This window comes from Heptranchias perlo, chromosome 24, assembly GCF_035084215.1.
Source record: "Heptranchias perlo isolate sHepPer1 chromosome 24, sHepPer1.hap1, whole genome shotgun sequence".
NCBI classification, from domain to species: Eukaryota; Metazoa; Chordata; class Chondrichthyes; order Hexanchiformes; family Hexanchidae; genus Heptranchias; species Heptranchias perlo.
In genome coordinates this window covers 33199722-33220810 of record NC_090348.1, presented here as the reverse complement: position 1 = coordinate 33220810, position 21089 = coordinate 33199722, and the positions used below count along the sequence as shown (strand labels likewise).

General features: G+C 39.4%; 1 protein-coding gene across 1 annotated transcript in view; it reads left to right on the top strand.

Annotated features, from left to right (window-relative positions):
- Positions 1 to 271: 271 nt before the first annotated feature.
- The window catches only part of sema3d (sema domain, immunoglobulin domain (Ig), short basic domain, secreted, (semaphorin) 3D), a 265383-nt gene continuing 244565 nt past the window's right edge, over positions 272 to 21089 (top strand). Inside the window, exon 1 of the mRNA XM_068005026.1 lies at positions 272 to 356. The gene's annotated coding sequence lies outside the window, so the exon portion shown is untranslated. The remainder of the gene's footprint in view (positions 357 to 21089) is intronic.

Below are 21089 nucleotides of genomic sequence, written 5' to 3'. Positions count from 1 at the left end.
AGGGAGGGGGATAAACTCGTTCTCCGCAGCTGCTGACCTAACAGGCTAAATCTTCCAGTCCGTATCTTTAAGGATCACTCAGATTTACAGTTCTCTGAAACGAGTTGACTGGCAGTAATTTTTTTTTGCTAGAGCAGTGTTTTCTTTCTTCCTCCCCACGTTCGCTGTAGCGCCCTCTACTTGATCTGCCTTTGGACAACTTGAAGTTTCATCTGACACTTGGCTGCATGCTGGCTGCATCCCTCCTAACCCAGCGCCAGCTCCTCAGTCAAACATTTCATCTTCACCCTGGACGGAGCTTGCTTTTCATTCGCCTAGATATAAACTAGCCGCAGTGGACGAGAGAGTTTCAAAAGGTAATTCAGTAATTCGCTGCCTGTTTCTTTCGCCTGCTGCTCGTTGTTGTACAGAGTGGCTCAATTAATCTTGACTGGAGCAACCGCGATTCGACACTATATTAATAAATGCAATGTGATTTTATTTACCACTTGCTGATTAAATAATTGTACTTTCTTATTTCTAATATAATACAATATTTACAATGAGATTAACGCACAGGTATTACTTGAAACTTAACTTCTAGTCGCCATGACTGCAAACAGTGTTTGGTTAAAACAGTATTGGCTGGTGCAAGCATCCTGCACTTTGTGTTTACTTTAATCACTGAAATATGTTTCTACCTGTTATTTTTAAAATCATTTAATTTTTTTCATTTACAAAATCATAATAAAGTACCTGTTGCAAATAGATGTATATTGGTGCCAATGTTAATGCAGAGAAAAATGTTAACTGTTTGACTGCTGAAATCCTATCATTCCATGAAATCTTGCAGTTAAGGAAATCCATGTCTGGCATAATGAAACTTTCAGCTGATCTATATCCTCCATTAGCTCAACAGATAAATGCACCATGTAGTGTGGTTCAGAGCCTGTAGAGTAACAAGGTCCCAGGTTTGATTCTCGGTCTGATGTGAATTTGTTGACTTGGGTCAGGGTGACAACTTTAGTGTCTCAGGGTTAATAAAAAGGGGAAGGGGGGAATTCCTACTTGGAATTGTTATCCAGTGACTCCTGTTAGAAGTCCAGGTATGTGGAGTTTTGATCAGGCTCAGTGTGATGGACAACTTGGTCGAATAGACTGCTGGCACTAACCTTCCAGGCTGGCAAATGAAGAATGACCATTTGAGTGAGGTACAGGTAGGCTGTCATCACCTGTGGAATCATGCCAACTATAAGTTATCACCATCAGGAAAGGAAATGGCGAAACTAGAGGGAAAGAAAGGTTAATAGAACAGAGAGCTGGACTTTACAGTACACACAATAATTACTAGAGGAAGTCAAATAGTGTAGGACAGTGTACTGATTTACCTTAATATCTAATACAACAGAGACAGACATGTTGGGTTAGATTGTGTACTAAAATCTTAACACCGTAACATTTTTATAGATAACAGATGGCAAACCCTGTACAATTGGGCTATTCTACTTATGCTTTCCAAAGGAGTGTTGATTTGCTTTGATGTGTTTTACTACTCTGGTGCAATTTAGGAAAGAAGTCTTTCAAACATACTAACTGGAAAAGTAAATCACTCTTTCCTCTACTTAATTAAAAGGAAACAATTTTTACGTGTAATTTACTGCAGCATTATTTCATAAATTGTATCTTAAACTCTAAAGTATAGCTTGTTAAATGTTGACCTGTTTTGCTGAAGTTTAGAGGAGTTTAAGTTTAATATAAAGATATATATATATATTGCTTCTGTCCCTCATAAAATCTTCTCAGGGTCTTGAAATCTCATCAAAAATGTGGAGTTCCTGAAATTAAAGTTGAATGAACGGGGCAAAAAACATCCTAACTGAACTTATATTTACAAATCCATAAGCAAAATCCTAAATTAAAGCTATTATTTTCAGACTGCAATGTGATAACACACTATGGTGAGAAAAACAAAAGGACATCTGTAAATTATCACTTAATGGATGCCACTAAGAATTTTTTGGGAATAGTTGATAACTTGACCCAACCAAAGTCTGAGAATGAATCAGATATAATGCAGGCAGTCCTGCAATATTAGTGTGTGCTTGTGTGTGTTGTAGGAGGAAAATGAAAGATTTTGAGAATTTTACACACTGTTAAATCTCAGTAGTATAACCAATGTTTCCTTTTGTCATTGTTTGAGAGCTTTTAATGAGGTAAATGAAAGCTCTTTAATTTTATATATTTTTGTTACTGAACAAATCATGGAGGCTGTATATAAAAGGCTAGGAAAGAAATATTGCATAGGTTTTTGTGGTTTCTGGTGAGTTCGGTTGATTGAAATGTGGAATGTTGTACAGAGAGAGACCCGTTGGAGCCCTACAGTGGTGTTTTTCCGTAGAGTGTGTTATAATGAAAGTAATCTTTGGCTGCAGCTGGTGTACTTGAAGTGGCTCCAATTCATTTTGGCTTTTCCATAAAGAATATTTGATTCTCTTATGACCTGGCCTTACTGCAGCTTTTGCACCATTTGATGCAGTTCTAATTTTGCATCAATGCAAAAAGTGCTGTCTAACTGGCTCATGAAGCCACTGAACTGAGAGAGCAAGTGGTGTGAGATCACTTGGAAGAGAAAATTTAAGTGGAACAGGTGCAAAGAGAATTTTAAAACATTCCCAGGTGGTCCCCTGAAACCCTAGGAACTTTCTGAACTTCATTTTTATTTTTGTGGAGTTAGCAAAGAGCCTACTGTCCTGTCCTTTCTTCAGCATGAAAAAAATAACTGACATTCATGCGTAAAAAACCTCACACATGTCAAACTCCATTTGCCTGACTAGAGGGTGGTGCTGAGCTAGCAGTAGAGATCAGGTCAGTTGATTTTTCAATGCTCTCTAACCAGGTAAGCATTTTTGGAATGACATCTTTCACATGAGGCATTAAACTGAAGCTCTTCCTACCTGTCCAGATGGATACAAAAATTCAAAGGCACTATTCAGAGAATAGCAGGGAGTTCTCCAAGGGTGCTGGCCAACATTCACCCCTCAACCAACACAAGCAAAACAGATTCTGGTCATTAATCATTTGCTGTTTGTGGGATCATGCAGGCTGCTGCATTTGGCTTCAAAACAAAACTTAAGAAGGATGTAATTGGTTATGAAGCACTTTGGGACATCGCGGGGTCATAAAACATGCTGTATAAGTGCAAGTCCTTTATTTTCTGTTGTTGGTCTTAGACTAATAGCTGTAGGATAAAAGAGCAAACAAATATAAGGGTATGCAATGCAACTGATGTATGAAACAGAAATAAATGAAAGGAAACATGGACGTGACTCCAAAATACGATAAGAATCCCAGGATTCCATGAAACTGAATTTGATTTATTCAGTCACTCTAAATCAGGGACCCTTATCACTAGTCTGTCAAATAGATGGCATGTTGATTATAAACAAAACACATTTATAATGTGTGCACCAAAATCTATTAACCATCAGAATCTAAATTAAAATATTTTGTTATATGAAATATTGGGGCTGATTTGCCTCTCTCTACATACTGGGGTGCAAGTCACCTGAACCTGCCTGTATTTCTGGGTTCAGGTCACATGCATAGGCCTGACGCAGGTCCAACAAGAGCAGCTGGAAGACCTCCAAATCCTTCTGGCCCTGTTTTTTTTTAAAAAGGCACAAAACTTTTCAAAGCCTTCACCCGCTTGCTGCTTGCCTCTTTCAGGTTGTCCTATCTGAAGGGGCTGGGCACAGCCAGTAAGATGCACTAAATGTGGGCACTGCTTCATTTGGGCATCTGCTTTTGGGAAATGTGATGATGTCACATATAAGCAATCTGCCTTTCCTTGGGAAAACCCTAGCATAACACACGCAGTGAAGAGTGGGCTATGTTTAGTTTAACTTCAGACATTTTAATGACTCCTTGATCAAGAATTGTGCATAATGGGAATAAGTTAGCAATGACTTGTTACTTTAGAAATCTGTGCTTGAATCAGTTATATCTTTAGTTGCAGTGAAATTTCACTGAAAAGTTCATTAGTATCTGAAAACTAATAGTCTTTCAGTTCCGAGAGTTCTCATTGCAATTGTTTTTGGGACATGCCTTAAAATGTGCTCTGTGATTGTCCTTGAGTTAAAGAATCGAATAAAAATCGAACCAAAAAAAAAATCCAAAGCTGTTTTGCACGTGTGATTCATCGTATGGTAACCACCTGATCTCAGTCATGCTTTCAGCACAGAGACTGGGAAAGGAGAGGGACACAGAGGGTGAGTCACTCCAGGCCAGTACATAGTGAGTGTCTGAGCTCAGTCATGCTGTCAGCATAGATACTGGAAAAGGAGAATGTGACAGAGGATGTGTCACTCCCGGCCACCCTTGTAAGCTACTGGTGATCATAAGAAATAGGAGCAGGAGTGGGCCATATGGCCCCTCGAGCCTGCTCCACCATTTAATAAGATCATGGCTGATCTTCGACCTCAACTCCACTTTCCTGACCGATCCCCATTTCCCTTGATTCTCTTAGAGTTCAAAAATCTATCGATCTCAGCCTTGAATATACTCAACAACTGGGCATCCACAGTCCTCTGGGGTAGAGAATTCCAAATATTCACAACCCTCTGAGTGAAGAAATTTCTCCTTGTCTCAGTCCTAATTGGTCGACCCCTTATCCTGAGACTATGCCCCCTAGTTCTAGACTCTCCAACCAGGTGAAACAGCCTCTCAGCATCTACCCTGTCAAACCCTCACTGAATCTTATATGTTTCAATGAGATCACCTCACATTCTTCTAAACTCTAGAGAGTATAGACCCATTCTACTCAGGAGTACCATTGGCAAATGCCTAGCATCAGATCATCAGGTGCTTTTTTAGGGGGGGGTCCAGTTTATTGGATGGGAGAGTCTGAAAGATGGATGAAAAAGAATAAAAATTAAGGTAAAAAATTGAAACTCCATTTATTTCAGGAGGAAATGAAAGGAAAAACTTCAAATGCAGGAACTTTGAAATTAAAAGAGAAAATTTTGAAAATACGCAGCAGGTCCATCAGCATCTGAAAGGGGTTAAATTTTAGGTGGAGGGCCCCAGTCAGACCTAATACTTGAAGTACTTAGGACAGCCCCTATATAAGAGCTTTGGGTCATCTATTTGATCTGGAGAGAACTCCTTTGTGGATTACAACTGGGTTTCTTCAATACAAAGTTAGAAACACTTTTTTGTGATGTTGCAAAGCTAATATTTGTAATTTCTTTGGAGGCAAGATACATTTCCATTATTTTAACATTAAATTGCACTTTCTATTTCTGGCTGTGTGCCAACATTTGTGCCTTGCTTTAATTGCAATTTTCCTATTCAACTATCTGAATTAGGGTTGTAACGGTGCAAAATGTGCTCCCCATGTGATTTCCCCCTCACTAAAGCTGAACAAATCCCTAGAGCAATTAAATTCAGATTCCACCTGGTCTCAGCACAGTAAAAACACTATAAAAGCTGACAAGGCAAAACACAGCTTAGAATGCAGAAGAGTGACTTAAGAGTTATGTGTTGATACTGTGAGCTGCTGGAAACACAGCAAGAAGCCTAAGGAGAAAATATTTTTTGTCTCGTGTCTCCTTGCTCCAGTATTGCTTCCTGGCTCTGCCTGAAGGGCAACTCTATTTGGTTTCATGATTTTTAGTAAGTAGACAGTCATAGTTATAATTTAAAACAATTTTACAACACCAAGTTATAGTCCAACAATTTTATTTGAAAATCACAAGCTTTCGGAGGCTTCCTCCTTCCTCAGGTGAACCACATCATAATTTACAGTCAGTCGTTTGCATTGTCTTGTCTTCAGTAAGAACGACTGGCACTTGACTTCCATATCACTGGGCCTTCCAGTGATGTGGCAAGGATTGGTCACTTAGTCAGGCAAGTTACTATATCTGTCATCATGTGAACTATGAGTGTAGGGTCATTATACTCTTACCAGATTTCTAAGTCTCGAGGAAGCATAGAAACAGAAGTAGGCCATTTTGTTGGCCATGATAGCTCTTTATCTTTTAATCCCAATTCCCTGCCCTTTCTCCATATATCTTAATACCTTACTTCACAAGTATCTTTCTCCCTTTTGAACACCTCAATCAAATTTGCATCTATGACCTTTTGGGGGCAGTGCTTTCCATATTCTCATAGCTTTTTATGTGAAGCATTTTTTTCCTAGATTTACTTTTAACCATTTTAGTTCTTAATTTTAAGATTATGTTGCCTTGTTCTGGATTCCCATAATCTAGGGAAGAGTCATTTGCTATCTACCAATTCCCTTCAGTATTTTAATCACCTCAATCAGATCATCTGTTAACCTCCTCATCTCCAGGTAATAGGAAACAAGTTTATCCCTTGTCTCTTATCATAGCTCAGTCCCTTTATCCCAGATATCATCACTGGACTTTGTCCATGGCTGATATATTCTTACAGAGGTGGGGTACATAAAACTGAACACAATACTCCAAATGAGGTATGATCAGTACTCTATAATTACAATATTAATTCTTTATTTTCTATTCGAAACCTCCTGTGCTGAAGCCCAGAATGTCATTAGCAGCAAGAGAAAATTACACATGTATTTCATAATATTACTGGTCCTTTTATGATTTAATTGATTGGAATACACTTTGAATTATGTATTCCTTTGTAAGCTTTTATTCTATCCAATTTGTGTCAATGTGAAATGGTTTTGGCTTCATATTAATGCAAATTGTGTAATATAATTCTGCTGTGAAGTTATCTGAATCTAATTTAAGCAAGTGAGAGAATTGGCACCTCTCACAGTACTTCGGCTGCAACCAATGTGAAGCAAAGTTTAAAAGTTCTCAATTGAACGGTCTGAGAACTTTTTAAGCTTAATTTTTACTCATTTTAATGTTACCAAAGGGCTGACTGCCCAGTTTTTTTCTTTCCTAACATTAAGATTTAATTGACCTGCAGTGAGTGGAGCCCTACTTGTATGGATGTAGAGATCTCCATTTTTTTTCTTGCGGAGAGTGATGTGAAGCTGGGATTTAAGTCCTGGGTCACAGGTACCAAGAGCAAAGTGCTGTCCTTAGTGAATAAAATCACACTCTATTAGCACAAAAGGCTCCATTCAGTCAACGTGCAATGTCCAGAGTATTATCATGTGTGCGTCTGCCAATTAAAAGCAGACACGTCCATCCTTGCTCAACAGGAGATCTGCAGTAAAAAAATCACTTACAGGAGTAAGTGATTTTAGTAGCTAGTGCGGTTGGCACTGGATGATCAGTGACACGTTAAGAAATGCCTCTGGAAGAGAGATATAATCACATGTGGTGTTCTACTCAACTGAGAGAGTCTTTGGTGTACTGAAGGTGTACTTCAGATACTTTGCCCTTGATAGTAACACCCCCACGACGGGCGGGAGAGGGAAACTCAACTCCAACCGGACACGTACGTGCCTGCCGCCATTTTTTCAGCGGCGGATGGCGTGGCGTGTGAGTGGCGCGACACTTCATTAACATATTTAAATCAGGCTCCCGCAGTGCAATTTGGCACTTGATTTAAATTTAACACTTGCTGCGCGGGTTTCCCGCGGGTCAGGAAACCCGGCAGTGAAAGGGAGGCGGGAGCTGCCGGCTCAAGAAGGTAAGTGCCTTTTACAGCACTCCTTATGGTCCAGGAGGAGCAGGAATGCTCCCCAACCCCTCAAGGGAACCTTTGGCTTCCCTTCTGCCAATCGTGGCCTCTCTCTGGCCCCTGCCATTATTGCCTATCTCCCCACGGCCCCCCCCCCCCAACCCCCAATGGCTTCTCTCTCCTATCCCCCCACCCACTGCGATCACAGCCAACCCACTCCCTCTGCTCTTCACCCCAAGCCCCGACCAACACTCTGCCCCCCTCCCAATTGCCGGGGACAGTCCCCAAGAGTCCCCAACTGTGGCCTCCTGCTGCTGGTTTTCCCGCCTGACAGCTGGCCAGCCTGTCAATTTGGCTAGCTGCCAGGTGGGAAACGGAATTTAAAAAATGATAATGAGGTTAATATCGGCAGGACCCGGGGGTCACCGGGTTAATATCGGCAGGACCTGGGGGTCACCGGGTTCGTCGGCTGTTTTTGGCCTCCCCTGCTCCCCGTAAATATCGGGGCCCTTGATGTCAGACATGAGTGGAGATGCTGCTGAACAGTAACTCAGCAGATATCCACCTCCCTGATCACTGATCCTGATTTGTTTTTGGCAAATACTGTAATATCGAAATCCATTGTGAAAATCAATCCTTTCCATACAGCCACTAATTGATGGCACTTGCATAATTTAAACACACAGAAGAGCAATGGAATGTAAAAATGTAATAGCATCACTTCTGATTATAGGTACTGAAATATTAATGCAGAATATGTTAAATTGCTTCTATGTTAACATTAAAGTGTGAACAATAGTGTTAATTGTGTACTCAAAATTAGTTACAAAATTATGGATTTTGAATCATGTCATAAGATAACACAGCAACAAAATTATTAGCACTTTAAAATATACAAACAGATTATGAATATTTGTTATATGAGATATAATATATGTATATATATATATAGTAATATTCAAACATTATTTTGAGGAGTATAAGTGATGGCAAACATCCTTGTGTCTTGGTCACTAATATTGGATTGAGGGTACCCACTGGGACCCACTGTAGGTCAGTATTGATTCTGGGTCAGTTTGCTTTCAAGCTGCCACGCTGACTCCATTCAGACAGCAATCATTTGCAAGGAATCTGAGCAGCTATAAAGATCACAATGTGAACCTAAATAACTACAGGCACAGTGGGGCTTGAAGGAGCAGACAGGCATTGTGGCATCCGTGTGTTGATGCTGTAACTTAGAAGCAATGAAAAATTGTATAGCAGACTTTTATTTACTTATTTTGAAGTGTACGATGTAATGACACAAATATGACAAAAATCCCATTATCTCAGTGAGCAAGTGGTCAATCTATGGAGCAGGCTCCCTAGGGAGACGATGGAAGCAGTTAGTAGTGATTCATTCAAATGCAAATAATATTTTGGGATGCAGTATATGAGAAATTGGTGACATGACATATGGTAAGTCTAGCATGTTTGGGAGAACCAGATGACTTTGGACCTGTGGTTCCCAAAGCTTTCCACCACTAGGGTTTTCTTCGCCTCATGTCTGGGTCTTCTGTAGACTAATTGATAGAGATTGATTGCTATGATTAGTCAATGACTCTATTATCATTGAATCATGCGACTACCAGGATGGTAAAAGGTGAACTAGATGGGCCTTGGTCTTTTTTTGTCTAGCCATTCTTATGTTCCTATGTGTATGACATTCCCTTTGCAACAAAAATAATACAGCTTTTGTCTGTTCTCCACCCTTTCATGTAAAAATGTTTATCAAACCTTTTTTTGATTTTCCATGCTAGAACTTTTTCCGAGTGTTTACTGATCTTAGATTGCTGATACAAGTGAACTCATTGTGCCACTGATTGGGATTGGAACCTATGTATCCCAGCCTTTGGGTAATGTTTGTGCTTAAGGCACTTTTACGTTGGAGCATAGTTAAGGGAGGATTGCCCAACCGAGCCTCTCAGTGCTGTTCTCCCTATTTACATTTCCAACCAGTGCCATTGTACATCAGATGCCAAGCAAAAGTCAAACTGGCAAATTAGGCAACCCTTGGCAAGACCCATGGAAAAAGTGGGTTCAGCTAGGCAACTTTTATTCCTAACAGCTAATGGCATGAAATATATGGCTTTTTTGTCCAGTGTAGTTTTATAATGTAAAATCGCCTTAAGACAATCCCAACCCCACCCACCCCCACCCCCATTTGAATTATGAAAATCAGATAGGTTATTAGATTCAAAGTAAAGATGCGTTTGAGTTAATAGATGAGGCAAAAAAGTAGCATGAGTTTTATCCAGGGGTTTAGAATTCTCCCCCCACACCATCCCTGACTGCCAAGTTATTTTGTCCATAATTGTGAAAGTAACTGCAATCACCCACTTGTCTTTTCTGTGTGTAAACTGAAAAGCCACCGAAAGGGACAAAATTGGAGAGTCTCTCAATCCTGAAAGGGTTAATCAGTTGTTAATTACCTTGTATTGTTGAACTTTGTTTTAATTAGTAACATCTGTTCCTTATACATGTTATTAAATGCAGTCAGATCTAATATTATATGTAAGCTGGACCATTCAAGCATAACTGAGGCAGAGCAATAAAGGTCCTTTATTACCTTGGGAGTTGTGGGTATAAGAGGTTAACAGGCACTGAAATTACCTCCATCATACTGGAAGAACTCTTAGATTGATGAAAACGACACAACAATTAATCATTTTTTAAAATCATTTTCTTTGTCCTTGTGATGTGTTTGAAAGTAATGATTAGCTTGCACGGTGGCCTTCGTACAAATGGCTCAGGAGAGAGTCAAAACCACTGCTTTTTTTAATGCATTTTACTTGAGATGAATTTCAAATACATATATGCTACATATGTAATAATTGCATTCGTCTGATGTTGCTTATGGACAAAAATACAATTGATTCACTCTTACTGTAACTGTCTCATTTGCTTTGCAACATCTAACTCTTTCTGCCTGCCTTGCCCTGTCATTCCGGTCATCTTCAACACTTTTTCGCGCGTGTGTGCGTGTGTGTGTGCGTGTGTGTGTGTGTGTTTGTGTGTCTTACACTTTCTCTTGTTTCTTTCTTTATCTCTTATTCTCATTTTTTTCTCTCTATATGTAAGTCTTTCTATAGTTTTACTCCTCTGCATTGTTCCCATTGATTCTATATTCCTTTCACAAATGATTTCTTTCTCTCTCCTTTTCACATCTGTCATTCTCTCTCATTTTTACCTGCTATCGATACGTGGAGCCCAAATCAAGGCTTTAACTCAGATAAGACAGACACACATTTGGCATATCGATGTATTGGAACTACAAAAATGTTATAGGGAAAGTATTCGACAACGAATCTTCCCATAGGGACAGGCTGCTTGCTTTGTTCTAAAAATAATCAATTAAAGTAAAAGTGCTTGGAACTAGGTATGAATAGATTTGTGTCTCGTATCTGTTACAAAGTCCAGGAAACCATTACTTTGATAGCTTTGCTCAATTGTGTGTGAGATCTGAAATAAAAACAAAATATTCTGGAAATACTTAACAAGTTGTACAGCATCTGTAAAGAGAAGGATAAGTTTGAATATTCTAGCATTTTCTGGTTTTATTTTGGAATTCCAGCATTTTCAGTTTTTTAAATTTTGTTATTTGAATTTGTGTATGAAATTTATATGACAATCACTCTTTAGTCTTCTGAAATCAAAGCAGAGTTATAACCCCAGAAGGAATATTTGCTCACATGGTGTTCCTATTCTTTTGAGGTTGAAGGGAATGAGCGAAGGTTGTAGAAGAGAATGGATTGAACCACAAGTATTAGTTTTATGTTATAGACCCAGCTCCAGGTTTAGCGTTATTAGGAAATTTATTTAGGTTTCATGGTCTTGATTATTTTGTAAACAAATAATCTAGTGGAATCTGCTATATTGATTTTTTTAATTTGCTACTATTTAATTTTCAGTTTTAATAAACCTGATTCATAAATTATAACCTTATCCTCCCATTATCTAAAGAGTAGGAGGACATGGAGCTCATGTCATTTCCAGTGAGCAAATTATTGTAACGAGGGTGTTCTGTTCGACCCCAGGCAACACTATATTACTTGACATTGTGTGCATAGGATCACACTTCAGCTTGTAGGGAGCAAGGGCTCACTTACAGGAATGGGCATTTGTGCTGAGCACAAGAAACCATTATAAGGCGAGTACCACCAGCACTGATCACCCTCGAGGAAGCCCACTGTATCATTTAATAACAGCAACATGCTGGAACTGGCAGCAAAATGTGATGCAAGAGTGAGTTTGTGATTAGGACTGTTCTGAAGGAAGTTTCAGGGTTAGGCTGCTGCCATGGAGGAGAAATGTGCCTCATACCTTTGGAAAGACAATATCATTTCCACACCTATCAGAGAAAACATAGGAACAGGAGTAAGGTATTCAGCCCATCAAACCTGTTCCACCATTTTGATTGCCATGGCAGCTGTTTATCCTTTCAATCCCAATTCCTTTTCACCATATATCTCTTAATACTCCTCCTTTTAAACAGCTCAATTGATTCCACATCTTTTGTCTTCTGGGACAGTACATTTCATGATCTCACAACTCTTACAGAAGCAGGACCCCGTACCTTCGGACCTCTTACCTAATATGAGGAAGAATTCCCTCCAGATCTTCGATAGGGAGGATTTAGGAGATGAAGTACGAGAACAGCCATGAATTCAAAGTTTGGGTCTTCTTTCTTACATCTGTCCTGGTTAAATATATAGGGTATGCTGAAGACACAATATTAATACTATAATTAGGTTGTCCCTGACTATCCCAACTGTGTGAATTTTCCTGCTTCTCACAATAGCCTTTATTGCCTGCCTGAGGTAGCTAACGTGTCGGATTGTGTGCAGTGTTATGTGAGGCAGGCCTGGTGGTGAAGTGTGTGGCATGTTGTGCATAAGTGTGCCCCGGTAATTGTGTAGCATACCATGCATCAATATCTTGTACAAAGCAGTTGCAAGATGGGGGTTCACGGCCTCAGTTTGCTACAAATTGAACCGCAGATCTGAATCGGGCCATCAGAGGGTCGAGAGGGAGAACACAGTACAGAATACCAGGTGAGGCACTATCCCACAGGGCATCTGATAACAGAGTCAACACAGGGCCCTCTTAATCTCATACATTAAGCAGCAGCCACTTTCAGCGCATTATTGGCAGAGACTTTGAAATAACTCACCTATCTGTCCTCTTGCCTTGGAATGTTGTATGACACTGGGGGAGGGAGAGAGGTATGGCTACATAAAGAGGTTTTTTTTAAGTAAAAATAAGATTTAAAGAACCTTAAAAGACCTGTCTTTCATGGGCCAAATTCCTGAGGCACGTATAGGCTAGTTTTGTGCACATTAAAACTTTGTAACAATTTGCTGTGAAGAAACCCCTTGTTCAATAGTATGTGTTTTCTGCTGATTGGTTCCTGTTGTCGAGTTTTTCCCCCTAGTTTTGATATTACAAATGAACAGGACATCTGATAATAAATGGCTTAATTGCAGTAATCATACCGTAATGGTATTTATCTACCGGCTTTGGGTCATTTTGAAAATGTACAAACTCTTTGTCTCTAACCCATGAGCTGACCTGTATAACATGGCAGTCCCTTTGCTTTCAACAATTTTATGACCTCCCTGTGGCATCTATCAGTGAGTTCATTGATAGACTTTATATATTTGTGGTTAGTCTCTTCACATCCATGTGTTTCGAAGAATCATAACATTTTCAGTCGGATTCAAAGAGGCTTCTGTGTGCACAGCAAGCATTGAGTGTTTTGCATTTAAAGGACTTAAATACTCAAGGATTTAACACATAATATACAAAGTGTAAGTGGATTGAGGAAAGTAGAACCAAGGCAGAAACAGCAGGGATGAGGGGTCAGTTCAAGGATGTCCAGCTGAGGTCGTTTGTGCACATTGTACAGTAGAAAGGAACGCTGATACCAGAGAAAGATCTCAGTTGCAGAGTTCATTGGAAAGAGGCTGTTAAACTGAGAAATCGGGATAAAGAGCACAAGAATGGACTTTAAAGGTGGCAAAATTAATATAGTTAATAAAATCTGTTCCTATATTAAAAATCTTGTAGAGGGTATGCACTTACTGTCCACAAATCTTATTTCATGTTATCACAATTTTTGGTCCTGCATTCTGTCAACATTTACTATCATCGTTTTTCATGTCGCCATTTCCCGTTCAATGTTGCAATGTCAACTGTCACTGTCACTATATACTTGAAGATTCTGTCCACTAGGCGGCTCTGTGGAGGAGTTTAAGATCTCTCTTCCAACTATGTAGATGTGTGTGTGTATTATTGTCATGAAGTAACCATGGGCAAATTATTAGTACATAGTTTAAAAAATGGAATGTTGTGGAGGTAAAACTACCAAGGAAAGTTGACATGGAAGTGCAGAAGCTCTGGTTGTCATGCATAGAAACATCATAAATGCGTTCAAAATGATTATTGTATAGAACCTACAGCACAATAACAGGCCATTTGGCCCAAATAGTCTATGCTGCTCTTCACACTCCACACGAGCCTCCTCCCACTCTGATCACCTCTTCTGACCCTGCCCCCCGTATCCTTCACTTTCCTCCTCTCTCATGTATGCAGCAAACCTCCCCTTAAATGTATCAATGCTATCTGCTTCAACCACTCCATGTGGTATTCGCACCACTCTCTGTGTAAACAAATTGTTCCGAAGTTCTTTATTTGATTTGTTGTTGTTACAGATTGCAAACAGAATGAAAAGTGGCTGCTTAGCCCATCAAGCCTGCCCCTTCCATAGACCATGTACACCCACCCCAACTTAGACTTTGACCAATCTATTTAATGTATCAGGATAAAGTTCTGTACAAATACTCATCAACACCAATAGTGATCAAAGAAAAAATAATTTTTACTATATCAACTGGTGCCCATAAAAATGCTGTAAACTAAACGGTAAATTTAACAATCCTGCAGTCAAAGGGAATGTGGGCTGGAGAATTGGCACTATAGTATTGACCTTTGACCTATACTCCTTATACCTCCCCTCTGCAAGTTCAGAATCACTGAATTTACACTAAACTTTTTAAATATAATATTGTAAATAAAAGAAAATTCTACATTTATTTAATATTTAGAAACATTTGGCATTGCCAAATTACACATCCCAGAATTGGCAGATCCATATGTGATATAAATAATAGGCAATTTTTTCAATACAGGCTATTGGATTTTCAAAATAATTGTGATCAATAAACAATTATATCTAGCCTTAATTTATTGAAGAAGTGTTACATTTCTGGCAGTGCAATATACAGCACAGTAATTCGCCATGTTTTTTTCATTTTCAAAGAGCACTAATCAAATACAGAAAGGGTTAATTTATTGTTGGCATCTTTCCTTCATTTAATCCCTTCCCCCAACAAACCATCATCATCTCAGCATCCTTCATTACTTGGGGAATTTCTCCATGGTTTCCAACAGCAGGAATGAGGCAAACCTTTATGGGTAGGGTGACCAGAGTGTTCATTTCTAGCACCCCTGTAGTGGGACAGCACACCGAGAGGCTCAACTGAAAACTAGGGAATTGAGTAGCTTGTCAGTATGTCACAAAACTGTCCTTTCAACTCTTGAGCCCTAGGTTCCACTCAAAGCGCAGACAGAAGACTGATGACCTCCTCTATTTGACAGCAGTGCAGAGGTCAAACTCTACACAGCTTTCATTCTTTCTTTCTTCTCTTCACCAATCACAAATTAATGTCTGTGGTGTTGAAAATTGAAGGTGTAAAGCATCTATTTGGGGTGATTATTTTTCTCAAAACTAGTCTATGGTTAAAAATTACTTGTGAATTATTTCAGATATGGCCTAGCTGCAGCAGAAATACTGAAAGGAACAAACTCTTCAAAATAAAACCACAGAATATCACACTGGCATGTCTGGGTCATTAGCTATAACAAACTGCACTGATACCAGACAAATCCGCAGCAGAAGTAATTTCTTTAGCTGCTGTTGGTGGTCCAACACCATCCGCATTGTGTAAAACGTGAACATACCTTACTTTCAACAGGGGCATTTCATCATAAACTCGAGCAAAATACTTCATAATTGTTTCAAGCTTTCTGCTTATTTTATCTTTAACTTGTCAAGTCTGAGACCCTGCTTAACCCAGGTACCACCCAAACCCCATTGATACAGCCCTTGCATTGTTATGCTGTCGTGCTTCCCTAAGAAACTAATGTTCGGTCCTTTCAGTTCTCATGGCCATGCGTAACCAAACATGAAATAAAGGCAATTGTAGCAACTTCATAAATAAACAGGAAGATCCATTCAGCTTTATAGAGACTTAACTTTCTCTTTAGCAGGTCTGTCACTAACCTGTGAGAAAGATTAATGATTTGGACAATCACCACCTGGAACAACCTTAAGAAACCTTGTGTAAATAACATGGGATCTACTACTTAAGGTGCAAATGATTACAAAGACACCTAAAGAGAAGAGACCATCAGATCCTGCATGGTGCTGTTGGTAATGCCACTAGCCAGTTTAGTTAGAAACCAACTTTCCAGCCAGGTTGAAGATTGGGAGAGATGCTGTATATGTTATTTTGGCACTCGGCTGGAATTGTTTGCTGTATGGTAACTGGCAGTTTTCACAAGTTGTAAATAAAACTTCATTGACAAAGGCTGGTTTGCAAAAATTGCATTTTTCAGAATTTTTTCCAAGAATGACATTATTATTTGAGCAAAAATTGAGTGAATTGAGTTTGCAGTAAAATCATAGAAACCTTCATTTTGTCAGATCGGAAAAAGTTGTGTTTGTATAAGTTTGAGTTATTCGCAGTAAATATTACACTGGGTTAATATTGATTATGTTTCTGATTAAACTGTTCAAGTGAAATAAAAAATCAATTAAAAAGTGGTGAGTAATTGTGGTAGTAGTTTAGGTCAGTCAAATGATTACAAATAACAACACCACAGTTTAACTTGACAGCAGACTGAACCCACCGTTGACTTCTCAATGAAAGTTTTCCCAAGAGATTGAATTGCTTCATATCAGGGTTTCTATGTGTTTCTATCTAAAGATGTGGAGATGCCGGTGATGGACTGGGGTTAACAATTGTAAACAATTTTACAACACCAAGTTATAGTCCAACGATTTTATCGTTGGACTATAACTTGGTGTTGTAAAATTGTTTACAATTTCTATCTAAAGATCAATCAATCTATCTGATCTGTATAGGTTGAGGTTCGATATAAACATTGGGCTGAAATTACATTGAGCAATATTATTAATGAATGTGAAGATGACCCACCAACGTGGGGAAGTTTGGCATGTGCATTATTTTGTTTTATTAGGAAAAGACAAATTTTACTGATTGAATGAATGAATGAATTAATTAATGAAATAAGTCTGATCATAACTGTTGCTCTGTATGTTAACTCGCCAACTGAGGAAACAAGTTTATGTATTGTTCTGGCCTCATCTCATGAAAGAAAGAGTTTGCATTTATGTAGTGCCTTTCATGTCCTTAGAATGTCCCAAAGTGCTTCACAGCCAATGAAGTACTTTTGAAGTGTATTTATTGCAGTAATACATTCAAATGTGGCAGCCAATTTGCATTCAGCAAGGTCCCATAAACAGCAATGAGATGCATAACCAGATAATTTTTTTAAAGTGATGTTGGCCAGCTCACCAGAAGAACGCTCCTGCTTTTATTTGAATAGAGCCATGGGATCTTATAAGTCCTCCTGAGAGGACAGGGGAAGTCTCAGTTTAACATCTCTTCATTAAAGACTAAAGTGTACACAGTCTGTCTTTTGAAAGATTGGTGAAGCCCACATGAAGGCATATACGAGAGACATTATTCAGTTTGTATGTCAAGGGAGATGGATTGTTACATTCCCCGTCTTATGCTATTATATAAGTTGATACTGGTTGGTGTGAGTAACAGCAGAATGTACGGAACGTGAAATTTGCTTACGGGAGCAGTTGACAGCACTGAACCTGATAAAATATCTATGGCACACTCAAAATGTATAACATTGCTAGCATAACAAAGAAACGAATCCATTTATTTAAAATGGGTTAATGTCTGTTACTGAAATAATGATGTGGAGATGCCGGTGATGGACTGGGGTTGACAATTGTAAACAATTTTACAACACCAAGTTATAGTCCAACAATTTTATTTTTAATCCCACAAGCTTTCGGAGGCTTCCTCCTTCCGAAGCCTCCGAAAGCTTGTGGGATTAAAAATAAAATTGTTGGACTATAACTTGGTGTTGTAAAATTGTTTACAACTGAAATAATGGACAGAGAAATTTCATATGAACACATCATCATGTTTGTTACTAATATTGCATAATATGGTTTCAATCTATGCTGTTTAAACAGTATTATTGGAAATAGAATAGTGTACTTGTGCTCGCCCATCTTGTTGAATATTGTAGTTGGGAAGCATCTAGGCTCTGCTCATTCGTTCTGATTACAATGCCCTGCTAAATTTGGATTTCATTTTCTACCTTGTTCATAAATTAGTTTTAACACATATTACAATGAGCCACTGTTTTAACTCCAGGGCTTCATTGTTCTTGAGGTATTTAGAAACCGCAAGAGAGGAGGATTTTCACATTTGTGCAATTTTATTGATTAACAAACCATTGAACGGTGTTTTTCTTAACACTTGAAGCGTGATATTTGACCTGACATTTTATGCATAATTACATTTCCTGCAACTTTACAGCTCGCAAATTTATTTAATTTGTGGAACATCTTTTAAACAAATGGCCATGTTTATTCAGCTAATGGTTTTGATGTCCAATAAGTAAACATTGATGACTGTGTTGCTTTAGTTCAATCGACTTCTAGCAAAGCAGAAAGTGAAAACAAATAGCAGCAGCACTGAGATTGGCACTTCATAAAATACGAAGTTTGCTGCCAACTCATTACTTGTTTGCACTAGTAAGTGACTACAATGACCCAAGTGTGGAGATATAAGTTATACTGAGAAAATGAGTAAGAAAAAACCATTGGAACCATTTCTTAAAAATGTTTTTCTTCACTTTTCTCCCCTTTAGGGTGCTGACTCATACTGAGGTACAATTCCACAGACAGTGGACATCCTCTAGTTCCTGAGCAAAGAGTCCCACTGTTCATGTGTGAATCAACACTGATTGTGTTGATGAGGCCTCTTTAATCATCGGAGCAGTACACCTGAGCCTGACCATGTACTCACTTGATGAAGAACTCTGCAGCCTGAGTCCTTTCTTTCACAAAGTCCAGAACACCCATAATCTCTTGTCAGGCTCCATTTATTCCTCGTACTGAGTGTATTGAATACTTTTTTTAAAATCTCTCCCCAATCTTGCTCTACCTTCTCATCCTGACTCTGGATTACTGCTAATCTCCCAATCCCTCTGCAATACTATCAGAGGCCACTCTTTCAGTCACTACATCTCTGCTTTTTGGAATTCGCACCCAAAACCACAAAACTTTGCTGACTCGCTCCCTTCCATCAAAAGCCGTGTAAAAACCTATCGGGTTCTGGTCCCCCAATGCCTCCAATTTAAAATTCTCATCTTCATGTTCAATTCCTTTCATGGCCTCACCCCTCCTTACCTCTACAGCTTCCTCCAGTCCTATTTAAACACCTCATTAATTTTCTGTTGCTCCAGTTCTGGCCTTTTGTGCATCCCCTACACCCTTCACCCCACCATTGGCAACTGAGCCTTCAGCCACCTACTTCAGCCCCACACTTTGGAATTTCCTGCCTAAGTATCTCTGCCTCACCACCTCACTCTCCTCCTTTTAAGACCCTTCTTAAAATCCACCTCTTTGACCAAACTTTTAGTTACTCATCTTAATATCTCCAGTTGCTTCTGATTACATTTCTGTATAGAGCTTTTGGATGTTTTTCTCCATTAAAGGTACTATATTAATGCAAGATGTTGATTGTTTTTGCGTTACTTTCCATTTCCCCACCTCACTTTAATCTCTCTTATTTCCTGCTAGGCGTCATCATCTCCCAGTTGCATAGGACTTGGAGAGGTTTTTCTATGTTATAGATGAGTGCAAATTGTTGTTGATCTTCTCTTTTTAATGTATTTTAATTTCCCCGCCTCTCTTTTGGTTTACACACACAATATGCTCTGGTGTAGATATCAGCCAGGCACCCTAATTCCAAGCTTCTACTAACTACTCCTTACCCTGAGGTAAGGAGGAGAACAGAAGCAACCTTTGCGGATTTCCACTCTAATCTCCTGACATGACTCTACATGGTGTCTCGTTTCTAGCATAGTTGGTATTAGGAACTTGTGTGAGGAATAACAGGCCCAAACCAGCAACCAACCCACCCCAGGACATTGATGCACCAGTGTGCTACAATGCTAATTTAGGGAACTATGGTCACAGCCTAAGAAAATGGAACTCATTGCAAGTGTCCTTTCCAGATTTCAAAAGACACACACGTACTTTGTAACCACATGACACATCAAAACATAATGAAATGTTTCACAAAAAAGTGTTCAGTGTGCCCACGAACAGTTCACAAACACTGCCTTTAGTCACTGTGCGTTGAGATCTTTCCACAGTTCACCTGGGTTAAATTAATCGAGCTCTTTTATGATGTTCAGCATTACCAAATGTTTTGATGGATGGGTCTAAGATTTCTCCCTTTTTGTTTTTCTTCTTCCTTTTTGTCATCATAGAATCATAGAAAGGTTACAGCACGGAAGGAGGCCATTCGACCCATCGAGTCCGCGCCGACTCAATGCAAGAGCAAACCAGCTAGTCCCACTCCCCCGTCCTTTCCCCGTAGCCCTGCAATTTTTTTCTTTTCAAGTACTTATCCAGTTCCCTTTTGAAGGCCATGATTGAATCTGCCTCCAACACCCCCTCGGGCAGTGCATTCCAGATCCTAATCACTCGCAGTGTAAAAAAGGTTTTTCCGTACAAGGCTTCACTGGGCCAAGCAGTTTCATGACCTGATTCTAGCTTTCCACAGTGATTGTAAAGCATGCAATAGTGGGTTGACCATGACTGTGTCTGATTTTTCTCTTCAACTCTTGGCAAGACCCCTGGCCTCTGGTCTGCACCTTCCCACAGCAACATAATTTACATTGGCAACTTTAGCAGAGTGGAGGATCAGACCTACATCCCACTACTTTCTGGCAGTATACTTTGGCCCTCAAATATGTTCTAATAGAAGTTCCCCCAATGTCTCAGTGAGTGGCTGAACCATACGGTCCAGAAAAAAAATCCCTGCTCACTGTTGAGTTTGTTGATCTGAGCTGGGACATGAGTAGGAGTGCAAAGAGTGACCTCAGTGTCTGTGGTTAGAGAGGGGAAAATTGGTCAGGATTGCCGATCTTGAATGCTATCCAGTGCTATCCCTGCTGGAAGTGCCCACGTGTGCATATTAGGTGAGGGCAGATTGGGCTTAATTGTGATATTCCTTTCTAATTGTCTCTAATACAAA